The sequence below is a fragment of the Hypanus sabinus genome, chromosome 10 (assembly GCF_030144855.1).
Source record: "Hypanus sabinus isolate sHypSab1 chromosome 10, sHypSab1.hap1, whole genome shotgun sequence".
In the NCBI taxonomy this organism is placed as follows: Eukaryota; Metazoa; Chordata; class Chondrichthyes; order Myliobatiformes; family Dasyatidae; genus Hypanus; species Hypanus sabinus.
In genome coordinates, this window is record NC_082715.1 from 142,709,224 (window position 1) to 142,723,157 (window position 13,934).

The 13,934-nt window shown below is 41.5% G+C and overlaps 1 protein-coding gene across 5 annotated transcripts in view; it reads left to right on the forward strand.

Moving 5' to 3' along the window:
• The window catches only part of LOC132401189 (sialate:O-sulfotransferase 2-like), a 764,445-nt gene that overhangs the window by 79,710 nt on the left and 670,801 nt on the right, over window positions 1-13,934 (forward strand). For 4 of the 5 annotated variants that reach the window (XR_009514518.1, XR_009514517.1, XM_059983172.1 and 1 more), the window contains exon 2: window positions 7,077-7,133. The exons of the other annotated variant lie outside the window; for it this stretch is intronic. The gene's annotated coding sequence lies outside the window, so the exon portion shown is untranslated. The remainder of the gene's footprint in view (window positions 1-7,076; window positions 7,134-13,934) is intronic. 5 annotated transcript variants of the gene reach the window in all.

Sequence of the window (13,934 nt, forward strand, 5' to 3'; positions counted from 1 at the left end):
ACTTTGTTCCACGGGTCCTTTTCAAACTCTTTCCCATCTCAACCTAAACCTCTGTCCCCAAGCTGTGGGTTCCCCTATTTTGTTTTACTTCACAGAAGATTAGTTATGTGATTTAAAAGCAGTTTAGGTTGACAGAGCAGACATTGTTCAAGGAGGGAATGCTCAAAGGTATCAAGGTCCATGGTAGCATAGTGGTTAGCATAACCCTTTACAGCACCAATGATCTGGGTCCAGTTTCCTCCTTTGTAAGGAATTTGTACTTGCTCCCCACGACTGTGTGGGTTTCCTCCTGGTGCCCTGGTTTCCTCCAGGTATGTCCAAAGACGTACGAGTTAGCAGGCTAGCTGGTTACATGGATGTAATTGGGCAGTGGTGGCTTGGGGGCTGAAAGCTCTTGTCTCTAAATAAATAAAAGAAACCCAGACCTTCGAAGGGTTTGGGAGATTGAATTCCAAACAAACAAAAACTCAGGAAAACTGAAATGCAGAATCTGAAAGGGGGTATTTTCTCGCCCGGTAGAATTGTTAGTTACTGGACAGAGAACCTCAAGTGACAGCAGGTGGTGACTGTGGCAGTCCACTCTGGAGGCAGACTGACAAATAACTGCATGGGAGGCTTGATACTGGGAGAAAATTCGGACTGTAGCTGGCTAAATACGCAGGGAACAGTGAAGTTCATGTTGTTATTAATCTGACTGGAGAAAATACTCAATGCTATAAGAATCTGGCTGAATCCCAAAGATCAAACTGGATTAATTTCCAGGACTATTAACTTCTGGAAAGCTCTTTTCATTCTCAGAGGAATGAAGAAAGTCATGATGGGAAAAATGCCCTATTGCATCAAGACCTTCATGAGCATTTTCCTATATAATAGTTCGTCCCAACTCATGAGCACCCTAAGCCCCTTTTTTACTGTTTGCACCTTTTGTGCCCTTTTCAGGAAAATAATATTTCCATTTTCCAGTCCATCATGGGTAAAGGCCACCCACCACTGTGCACATCTACAAGGAGTATTATCAGGAACCCCTACCATCTAGGCCATGCTCTCGTCTTGCTGGGGCCAGCAGGAAGGAGCCTCAGGACCCTCACCACCAGGTTCAAGAACAGTTATTACCCCTTGACCATCAAGCCCTTGAACCAAAGGGGGTAACTTTACTCAACTTCGCTCACTCCGACATTGAGCTGTGCCTAGAACTCGCTTTCCAGGATCCTTCCCTCATGCTCTTGATAATTTATTGTTTATTTATTAATTATTGTCTCATTTATTTATAGTTTGTTATCTTTTGTATATGAGTTGTTTCTCCATCTTGTGTGCAGCTTTTCATTGATTCTATTGTGCTTTTTTTGTATTTACTGCAAGAAAATAAATCTCTAGGTTGAATATAGTGACACACATGTACTTTGGTAATAAATTTACTTTGAACTTTGATTTTATGTACAGAACAGTAACGGCTACTGTAACTTAGCAGCGCCAGCAAACCAAGTTCATTTCCTGCCCAGTTTGCAATCTCTCCCCATGATTGCATTGGTTTTCTCCAGGTGCTCCAGTTTCCTCCCACATTCCAGGACATGTGGGTTAGGGTTAGTGAGCTGTGGGCATGCCGTGTAGCTCCCGGAAGCATGGCGATTGTTGAGGGCTGACCCAGCACATCGTTGGACTCTGCTGGCCGTTGATGCAAACGGTACATTTCATTGTATGTTTCAGCATATCAATGTACATTTGACAAATAAAGATCATCTCATCTTATCTAATCTGAACCAGAAGAGTTCCTCTTGTACCCAGGAGTGACTGTGTCACTTCAACATTTTCTTTCAGAGTCACCTTATGTTCAGATACTCCTGTACCTAGCATCACTTACGTACAGTAATGTGCAAAAGTCTTGGGCACACTAGATTTTATATAAGTTTTGTTTTGGATGTTTACTTTTTGTCTTTTGCATTAGTGTTTTTGTAGAAAAGACCAAATTGTAGATTTCCAAACATTAGCTTAAATATTACAAAAATTTTTTTTGCATTTCATTAAAGAAAGTAACATATTAATTGATGGACCACTTTTCAAATAAAAGTTGGATTACTTAGTATGATTAAGCAAAGATAACAAACAGGTGCTAATGATCAATAACATAATGAGTTCAATGAACTAAACTGATTAACAGTAACAGAAATGGGTGTGGAAGGAATCAAACTGGGTGAAGGACAAGCGAACTAAAAGGTGAGAGTGTGGCAGATGTGACAGTTTAACCTTTAGATCATCAGTTCCTCCACCATGGCAAGAATGAGTATAGCAACAAGACGCAAGGTGGTCATCCTGCCTCGGTACGGTTTCCCAAGCAGAAATTTCACAACAGTGTCAGGATGTGCTATACAAGATTTTCTGAAGAAGCACATAGAAACGCAGTGGTTGGCCACGGAAAGTGAGAACAGCAGATGAGACACGCGTCATACTGACGTCCCTTCTAAGTCGGAAGAAGTCCAGCAATGTTATCAGCTCTGAACCCACAGAAACCACTGGAACCCAAATACAGAGTCTGAAAAAGTTTTGTCAGAAGTGGTCTTCATAAAAGTGTTGCCGCCAAAAAGTCATTCCTCTGAGGTTGAAGCAAAGCCAAGAGACTCGCCTACGCACAAAGACACAAGGACAGGGATGCTGAACAATGGCAGCAAGTGCTCTGGAGTGATGAGCCAGAATGTGAGGGCACTACATGGACGAGTGTCTGCAGGCAACAGTGAAGCACAGCGGAGGTTTCCTGCAGGTTTGGGGCTGCATTTCTGCAAATGGTGTTGGTGATCTGGTCAGAATTTATGAAATCCTGAATGCTGAGAGGTACAAGCAGATTCTCATCCATCATACAGTACCATCAGGGATGTGTCTAATCAGTCCCAACTTCATTCTGCAACAGGACAATGACCCTAAGCATATGGCCAAGGTCATAAAGAACTATCTTCAGTGAAAGGAGGGAGGAGTTCTGCAACAGGCGGTATGGTCTCCACAGAGCCCTGATCTCAACTTCAAAGATTCAAAGTGCATTTATTATCAAAGAATCTATAGGGAGTACAACTCAGATTCTGTAAACGTACTTGGATAATAAATGTAGTTTGAATCTATGAATCATCAAAGCTGTCTGGGATTACTTGGAGAGACAGAAGCAAATGAAACAGCCAGGGTCTGCAGAAGAACTGTGGCAAGTTCTCCAAGATGCTTGGAACAACCTATCAGCCGATCTTCTTGTAAAGCTGTGCCACAGTATGCCTGAGAAAATAGAAAACCTACAGCACAATACAGGCCCTTTGGCCCACAAAGCTGTGCTGAACATGTCCTTACCTTAGAACTACCTAGGCTTACCCATAGTCCTCTATATTTCTAAGCTCCATGTATCCATCCAGGAGTCTCTTAAAAGACCCTATCGTTTCCCCCTCCACCACCGCCGCCAGCAGCCCATTCCACGCACTCTGTAAATCTCCTCTGCACCCTTTCTATGGTTTCCACGTCCTTCCTGTAGTGAGGTGACAGAATTGAGCACAGTACTCTGTGGGGTCTGACCAGGGTCTGATTATAGCTTCAACATTACTTCTCGGCTCTTAAACTTAATCCTACGATTGATGAAGGCCAATGCACCATATGCCTTCTTAACCACAGAGTCAACCTGCGCAGCTGCTTTGAGTGTCCTATGGACTCAGACCCTCAAGATTCCTCTGATCTTCCACACTGCCAAGAGTCTTACCATTAATGCTTTATTCTGCCACCATATTTGACCTACCAAAATGAACTATCTCACACTTATCTGGGTGGAACTTCTGCTACTTCTCAGCCCAGTTTTCCATCCTATCAATGTCCCGCTATAACCTCTGATAGCCCTCCACACTATCCACAAAACCTCCAACTTTAGTGTCATCAGCAAGTTTACTAACCCATCCCTCCACTTCCTCATCGAGGTCATTTATAAAAATCACAAAGAGTAGGGGCCCCAGAACAGATCCCTGAGGCACACCACTGGTGACGTGCCTCCATGCAGAATATGACCCATCTACAACCACTCTTTGCCTCTGTGGGCAAGCCAGTTCCGGATCCACAAAGCAATGTCCCCTTGGATCCCATGCCTCCTTACTTTCTCAATAAGCCTCACATGGGGTACCTTATCAAATGCCTTGCTAAAATCCATATACACTACATCTACAGCTCTACTTTTATCAATGTGTTTAGTCACATCCTCAAAAATTCAATCAGGCTCATAATCAACCTCCCCTTGACAAAGCCATGCTGACTATTCCTAATCATATTATACCTCTCCAAATGTTCATAAATCCTGCCTCTCAGGATCTTCTCCATCAACTTACCAACCACTGAAGTAAGACTCACTGGCCTATAATTTCCTGGGCTATCACTACTCCCTTTCTTGAATAATAGAACAACATCCGCAACCCTCCAATTCTCTGGAACCTCTCCTGTCCACATTGATAATGCAAAGACCATCGCCAGAGGCTCAGCAATCTCCTCCCTCGCCTTCCACAGTAGCCTGGGGTACATCCCGTCTGGTCCTGGTAACTTATCCAACTTGAAAATTGATGCCATTTTCAAGGCAAAGAATAGTCACACCCAGTATTGATTTGATTTAGTTTTTCCTGTTAACTGTTCTTTATAGTAATTCTGAAATTTAAAAACTTTTAATTTCATCATTTTTGAAAGTATCTTTACAGAATTTTTTTAACATGGGTCTAAAATTTTTGCTCATCACAGTTCATACAATCAGACTATATCTCAGCTGATCCTATGAATATACAGCCACACTCAACCGTTACTTGTACATTCTGTTATTGGATTGCTTTTCTATTTACATTTATTGTGTTTTGTTCATGCTGCTTTGGATCTGGGGTAACAATCACTTTATTCCTATTAACGCTCATGCACTGAAGAATGACGATAAACAGTTTTCAATCTTGAATAAAATTAACCTCAGTCAGATACAAACAAAATGCTGGAGGAATTCAGCAGGTCAGGCAGCATCAGTGGAGGGAAATGTACTGCTGACTAGACCTCAACCAGAATGTGGTCTCTCCGTTTCCTTCCACAGAAGCTGCCTGACCTGGTGAGTTCTTCCAGCATTGTTTGTTGGTCCATATTCCAGCGCCTGCAGTCTCTGGTGTCTCAGCCACGTTCAGCAGTGCAGTCATCAGGGAAGATGCCGAGATCTACAGAGACTGTGGATGCTGGAATCTGGAGCAATACACAATCTACTGGAGAACTCGGTGGATTGATGGGGGGAGGGGGAGGAATTGTTGATGTGTCAGATAAATACCCTGCAACAAGACCCTCATTAACCTTGAATAACCCAATTACTACGGCATTGGATGGCTATAACCTTATCACTATGCACAGTCAGTAGAATTGCTGCTCCTGGACAATGCAAAAGGATACCTTCATGTGGAATTTTTAAAAGGAAATTCTTGTCATTGTAGGCTGCTTGGTAACCAGTGAAGTAGTTTTGAAATGCAGTCACTGTCATATGTAGGAAACATGACAGCCAATCTGTGTACAGTGAACTTGCACAAACTGCGTCTGATGTTAATCAGACGACCTGCTATAATATGTTTTGATTTTGGGGATAAATATTGGCCAGAACACTAGGGATAACTACCTTTCTGTAAACAGGTGTACAGGCGTCTCTGTATAAAATCTCTTCCAACAGCTCACTCCTCCAGCACTGCAGCTCCTCCTCGGGTAAGCAACAGAACGCCATGCCAGGTTGTTGTACTTGAGTCTCAGGTTTGACAGGAACTCTGAACCCTCAGACACGGAGACTGAAGTGTTGTGTGGACCAGAACTCCCAGCAGTGCCTGTTCTAGCAGATTCAGAGTGCCATTTAAAACTTCGACAGACTTCTGCAGATGCGCAGTGGACAGTATCCTGACTGGTGGCAACATGGCTTAGTGTGGAAAGATTCAAAGGTTCAAAGATTCCAAGTCCATTTATTATCAAAGAACGTGTAAATTATACAATCTTGAGATCTGTCTGCTTGGAATGATTAATGCTCATGAATGGAAAAAGCCTACAAAAAGTAGTGGATGTAGCCCAGTCGATCACAGGCAAAACTCTCCCCATCACTGAGCACATCTACAAAAACGCTGCCACAAGAGAGCATCGTCCATCATCAAGGACCCCCACCATCCAGGCTATGCTCTCTTCTCACTGCTGCCATTGGGAAGGAAGTAGAGGGATTTTGGTTCCACACCCCCAGGTTTAGGAACAGTTGTTGCCCTTCAACCATCAGGCTTCTAAACCCATGTCAGTCAATAACTTCACTCACCTCAACTCTGAACTGATTCCACAATCAAGCACTCTATAACTCATTCTCAGTATTGGTTGTTTACTTATTTATTTTTTTTAAACGTGCAGTTTGTCTTTTGCATGTTGGTTGTTTGTCAGCCTTGTGTATAGTTTTTAATCGATTCTAATGTATTTCTTTGTTCTACTGTGAATGCCCACAGGACAATGAATCTCAAGGTAGTATTTGGTGACACATCTGTACTTTGATAATAAACTTACTTCGAACTTTGAATTTGAACTAAGTTGTCACCACTGGTGCTGTGCTTGCCAGTTATCAGATCCAGATGCAATCATTCAATGGGCTGAGAGTTCTCACTCGACTTGACAATTTTATGATAATTCTTTGCCATACTTGATCATCCTTTCCTCGTGTAGTCAGTGGGCTTTAACAGTTCCAGTTTTATACCTGTATACTAGTTAATTCTATTCTCTGTTGAAATCTCAGTACTAAAAGAGTCCACCACCATGGAAAGAGATTCTGCAGATGCTGCAAATCCTGAGTAACAACGCTCAAGGAATGCTGGAGGAACTCAGCATTTAATGGGACTGTCTTTGCCCGAAACAGGGTCGGCCTGGAACTTTGACGGTTTATTCCCCTCCAGAGATGTTGCCTGACTTGTTGAGTTTCTGCATCACTTTCTCTGCGTTACACACTGTCAAGCGTATGCTTTTACCTTGGTAACTTTAAGTGAAGAACTGTTTGGAAAGTTAGGGGTTTGATGTTCTTACAGCTATTCCTTTCATTCACGTTTCAGGTTGCTATAAATCTCTCCTTGGATCAAGAGTACAACCACAATGGCAATGGCTACCTGGTGAGTGGAATTATTGCACTAATGGCTGTATGCACTCTGAATGTAAGAGAGGTGTTGGCTTGTCTTGGAGGTAAAGTGAAACTACATGAATGTTGAGTTTATTGCTGTTTGCACAAGTGCAATGAAAAACTTGCTTGCAGGAGCATCACAGGCACCTAGCATCAGATACACAACAAAAACATAAATTGAACAAGAAAGAACATAATTAGAACAAAAATCGCAATGTCCATTTTAGTACAAAGTAGTCAAAGTGGTCATGGTGTTGCTGTTCTGAGGTTGTGATCAGGGTTGTCCCAGATGGTCCAAGCACTGAATAGTTGAAAGGAAGTAGCTGCTCTTGAACCTGTTGGTGTTGGGACTTCAGGCTTCAGTACCTTCTGCACAATGATATCTCTGTGGACATGACATCTCCTGGATGGTGAGGTCTTTACTATAACCGTGATATCATGGAGAGAGTAGCCTCATTCTTCCTCAGTGGGCTCTTTCTCAATGATGACCTGCCTCAGGAGGAGTAACTCAAACACACAATGCTGGAGGAGCTCAGCAGGTCAGGCAGCGCGGGTCCTAATGTGTCCCAATCCTTAGCTCCTAATTCCTCCAGCATTTTGTGTGTCTTACTCTGGATTTCTAGCCTCTGCAGAATCTCTAGTGTTTCTCTCTGAGGAAGAGCTAGGTGAATACTTTTACAGGTGAATGAATAGCTCTGGATTGGTGGTGAATTATTGTGGATTGTTTCAGATAACAGACACTGACACATATTGTCTGTGACATATTCCCTTGATTGGATATTTGAATGCATTGCTTTCATTTCAGTTGTGCTAAGTTGGGAGTTTGCATACCCTTGAGACAAAATGGTATCAATTTGAGTCATATTCCTGAGTGTGTTTTATTGAGTTCAATATTTCATTTTACTCTCAATGCCCCTTTATCTCTTATTTCAACGCTCCAATATCAAACATCAAATCAAAGTTACCTACCTTACCGTTATGACCCTTTCCAAACTTTACTACTTCCCCAGGGGAGAGAGGGGAACAATGGTTTATGTTTGTGTCACAAACAGAGTAAATTAAAATAAACAAAATGTAACCTGCAGAGAGTATTTGGTAGTTTGCATGTGATATAGTACCCCCCCCCCCTTGGATGTTTTCATGTTTTACAACAATGAATCACAATGGATTTAATTTGGCTTTTTTGTCACAGATCCACAAAAAAAAGACTCTCGTGTCAAAGTGAAAACAGATCTCTACAAAGTGATCTAAATTAATTACAAATATAAAACATAACATAATTGATTTGCATAAGTATTCACCACCTTTAAGTCAGTATTTAGTAGATACAACTTTGGTAGCAATTACAGCCTTGAGTCTGTGTGGATAGGTCTCCATCAGCTTTGCATATCTTGACACGGCAATTGTTACCACCATTCTTTACAAAACTGCTCAAGCTCTGTCAGATTGCATGGGGAGCATGAGTGATCAGCCCTTTTCAGGTCCAACCACAAATTCTCGATTGGATTGAGACTCTGACTTGGCCACTCCAGGACATTAATTTTGTTGTCTTTAAGCCATTCCTGTGACTTTGGCTTTACGTTTGGGGTCATTGTCTTACTGGAAAACAAATCTTCTCCCAAGCTGCAGGTCTCTTGTAGACTGCATCAGGTTTTCCTCCAGGATCTGTCTGCATTTTGCTGCGTTCATTTTACCCTCTACCTTCACAAGCCTTCCAGGGCCTGCTGCAGTGAGGAATCTCCACAGCATGATGCAGCCACCAGCTTGCTTCGCAGTAGGGATTGTGCGTATTTTATTTCACCAAATATAGCTTTTAGTCTGATGGTCAAAAAGCTCAATGTTGGTTTCATCAGATCAAAGAACCTTTCTGCTGACTTCAGAGTCTCCCACATGCCTTCTGGCAAACTGAGATTTCATGAGAGTTTTTTTCCACAGGGGCCTTCTCTTTGCCACTCTCCCATAAAACTGTGACTGGTGAAGCATCCAAGCAGCAGTTGTTGTATGTGCAGTCTCTCCCATCTCGGCCACTGAAGTTTGTAACTCCTTCAGAGTTGTCATCGGTCTCTTGGTGGCCTCCCTCACTAGTCCCCTTCTTGCACAGTCATTCAGTTTCTGAGAATGGCCTGCTGTAGGCAGGTTTACAGCTGTGCCATATTCTTTACATATTTTGATGATTGACAACTTTACTCCAAGGGATATTCAGTGATTTGGAAATGTATCTATCTCCTGATTTGTACTTTTCAATAACCTTTTCGTGAAGTTGCTTGGAGTGTCTTGTTTGTGTCCATGGTGGAGTTTTTGCCAGGATACTGACTCACCAGCAGCTGGAGCTTCCAGACACAGGTGTATTTTTACTCCAATCAACCCTGACTGCACACAGGTGATCTCCATTAACTAATCATGTCACTCTGAAACCAATCGGCTGCACCAGTGATGATCTGGTGTGTTATATCAAATAGGGGCAAACGCAATTGTTATCTGTTTTATATTTGTAATTAATTTAGATCACTTTGTAGAGATTGTTTTCACTTTGACATGAAGGAGTCTTTTTCAGTTGATAAGTGTTTAAAAAAAAACAAATTAAATCCTCTGTGATTCAAAGTTGTAAGACAATAAAATATGAAAACTTCCAGAGAGGGGGTGGGGTTAAATACTTTTTGTAGGCAAAATACTTTTTGTCTGTGATTCTTGTCCATTTAAGTATGAGATGTACCCAGCATTAGTCAATAGGTGAAAATGACAGCTGCCCTCTCCCTTTCTCTCCTGCTTGGATAGTGTACCGGATTTCCACAGATATTAACATGGATGAAAGAAAAACGGAGGGATATGGGGGAGGGATTGTGTTAGATTGATCTTAGAGTAAGTTAAAGGTCAGCACAGAATTGTGGGCCGAAGGGCCTATACTGCAATGTACTGTTCTATGTACTTATATGACATGTCACCATCTGGTCCATTGAGTCCTAGACTGGCTTATTTCCCTATTCATTTTCCCTGTAACCCATTCTTGCTACATTTCTAATAATTATCCCAGATTCTGTCATTCACCTACACACCAGGGACTAGTTACAGTGGCCAATTACATGACCAGCTTCATGTCTTTCAGATGTGGCAATGAACTGGAGCATCCAGAGAAACTTTTTTCTTTTATACATGTCAGTCTTTATTGATTTTTATAATTTCTATTGTATTTCTTTATATTCCTGTAGAAGCCTGGAAGAAAACAATCTCAAGGTAGTAAGTGGTTACAAATGTGTGGATTGATTTGAAAAAAAAATATTTTGACCTTTGAATTCTGATCACACATGGTCACAGGGAGAGCATGCAAACTCTGCACAGACAGCACCAGGGGTCAGGATCAAGAGGGCAACTGGACCTGTGTGTGAGAGAGCAGCTCTACCAGCTGTGCCATAGTGTTCGGTTTGTTGTCAGCTATCATGTAATGGGCTGCTCTCTCCCTCGAGTCGGACAGTTTTGAGTTTACAGGATCAAGGTTCAAGGATCAACATGATATTCCACAATTATGTGTATTAGGAATTTGCTGTGGTGTGTTGGTCAGGGCATGACATACAACAAAACACAACATCCAATAAAGAATAATATAAAATATAAAGTTAGAGATTAAAACACAGATATGGAGGAAAATGTGCATAAATGCATAAGTGTGTAAACAATGTAAACAGCATTATAAAAAGTGGTTTGAAGTGTTTACAGTGCGGTGACGGGGGTAATAGATAGAGGGGTGTGTGGAGGTACCAACTAGAATGGTTGATCAGATTAACTACCTGGGAGAAGAAACTTTTAAGATGGTATGAATTTATTGTTTTAGTAGCTTTCCAGAAGCAGCTTTTAGAAAAGTCAGTGGGTTGTATCTACAACAGTTTCTCCTGCCTGTTTCTTCGCCCTGGACACATACAAGTCCTGGACAAACAAGTGAGCAGATACTCTACTCTGGAGATTGTAAGAACAACAGTTCAGCTTGTTCTTCCAATCCCAGACTGTGGGAGCTGCACAGATAGAGGTTCCATATTTCACATCCATTGTTAATCTAAGAGATCCCATAACAATGGTTCAGAAGACAGGTGAGTTCTCCCGGACCAGTATTTAGTTCTTAATGAACATAATGAAAAGCTATTTGCCAGTTACTGATTTTTGTTTGGGGAAATTGCTGAGCACAGTTGGCTGAGAAAGCTTGATAGTACATCAGTGACTGCATTTTAATTCCAGTTCCCATTTCTATTCTGCCATGTTGTCCATGGCCACCTTTCCTGCCACTCTCAGGTTGGAGGAGTAACGGCTTGTGTTCCATTTAAGTAGCCTGCAACTTGATGAAATGAACATTGATTTCCCCAAACTTCCGGTAATTTCTCCTCTTCACTCTTTTTCTTCCTACTTGTGGCTTCCCTCTTATGTCTTCTCACCTGCCTATCATCTCCCTCTGGTGTCCCTCCTCCTCCTTTTTCTCCTGTGGTCCACTCTCCTGTCAAGTTCCTCCTCCTTCAACACTTTACCTTTTCCACCTACCACCTCCGAGCTTCTCACTCAATCCCCTACCTCCCCCCTCACCTTGTTTCACCTTCTCGTCTGTACTCCTCCCCTCCCCCTGTTTTCTGATTCCCATTTCCTGCCCTTTCCTTTCCAGCCCTGATGAAGGGCCTCAGCCTGAAACACGACTCTTATATAAATAAATAAATCTCTGTGGATGCTGTCAGACCTGCTGAGTGCCTCCAGCATTTTGTGCATGTTACTCTGGATTTCAGAACTGCTGCAAAGTACTTTGCAATGGCCTGAAAACTGTATCAATGCAAGACTTTATTTGTTTTTTTTCCCCAGCAACCCTCGAGTGTGTCAACTGTTTGGTTGTTAGTTTTAAGAACTGCAGGCAAAATATAAATCTGCCAACGTTTGGCAAGGCCATAGATTGTCAAAGCCATCCCAGACCAGTTTTGAAAAGGTTTTCAATCAGAATTGTCCAACCCAGAGGGTCTTTCTATTAATATTGAAGGTCAGAATGATTTAAAAAATGCATTACACCAATGGCATCCCAAATAGCAAAATCAATACATGTTCTGACGTGTGAATCAATATAAAGTACAGGAATCTAACAAGCTTTAGGTTTTTGCATAAGAGTTGAAGCTGAATTAGGCCTATTGGCCTGTTGTCTGTTCCCGTATTCCATTATGGATGATTTATTTTCTTCAGCCTTCTCGCCATAACCTTTGACACTCTTGCTAATCAGTCACCTATCAACCCTTACTTTAAATATATCAATGACTTGGCCTCCACAGCCAGACATGGTAATGAATTCCACAGATTCACCACTCTCTGACTACCTTGATCACCTAGATGAGACTAGGCATGGTCTCTTTGGTAACACTCTGAATTGGTTTCACTCAGATATCTCAGAGAGAACATCTTCTATTTGTCTTGGAAAGCATTTTTCTAAGAGATACGATATTCGTTTTTGGTGTTGCTCAGTGAAGCTGGCTTGGTTCCTTTGCATTTCAACTGAAACATGCTCCCCTTAGAGAGCATTAACTTGATTTCCACAGTTATGCAGATGACACATAATTGTATATCTTGGCTGAGCTCGATGATGATAACCCCCTATCTTCTTTGACTTCTGATATGGCTAATATAAACAAATGGTTCAGCAATAATTTGCTAAAACTAAATGAGGATAAAACCGGAACATTTTTAGTTGGATCCAAAGCCAAAAGGCATTACCTTCTTGATAATCTTGGGAATTTGGATCCCCTTGTAAAATCAGAAGTTACAAGCCTGGGTGTTATCTTTGATTCAGATTTGAATTTTAAATCTCACTTAAAGAAAGCGACTAGAGCAACGTTTTTACACTTAAGAAGTATTGGAAGTACATGTCTGTTTCTATCACGTAGTGATGTTGGAAAACTAATTCATGACTTTATATGGAATAGACTAGGTTTCTGCATTACTCTTTTTATAGGTCTTCCTAAGCAATCTTGACAAACTTCAACTCATTCAGGTGTTTTTCATCGCTGCTAAAACCACGGTGATGGAGCATATCACTCCCATCCTAACTACTCTGCGTCGGCTTTCCGTGTCGCTTAGAATTGATTTTAAAGTTCACTTGCTTGCTTTTAAAGCTGGTAATTGTCTGGGACCGGAGTTCATCACAGAACTGCTTTTGCTTTGTAAATCTGCTCGAGCTCTCAGGTCTTCTGCCGCCAGTCTCTCAAATTTAACCAAAGAAAATTGGAAAGTCAGCATTTTTGAAGGACACACCTAAACTGTGGAACTCAACGCCTTAGACTATAAGGGATGCAGACTCGGCTGACACTTCTAAACACCAGCTCAAAACACTTTTATTTAACCTTGCTTTTAACTAACATCATTTTTCCTCAATGTTTGCACTTTATCCCATTGTAAAGCACTTTGAACTATATCATTTATATGAAGAGTGCTCTTTAAATAAGGAACTATTATTATCTTTTACATTTTTTTCTCAGCCGAAGCCTGAAGTTCAGGCATAGAGCCAAGTACATTCATTTCCCAATTGCTAGGAACTTTTGGACTGTTCTAGTGGTGTTTAGTATTGAAGCTACATCAACATTGCTATGTAGGCCCAATTGTTTACTGCTGTAGGATAGTAGCTTTGAGATGATGCCGGTTGTAGATATCACTTTTCAGACATGTTCCATAGTCTTTCAATTTCCTCTTTTAATTCAGCAGATTTGTGGTATTTTTCACTTATTGATTTCTATATGTTATGTGATAAGATAGAGGCAGAAAACTTGTTTCCACTGGTAGGTGAGAC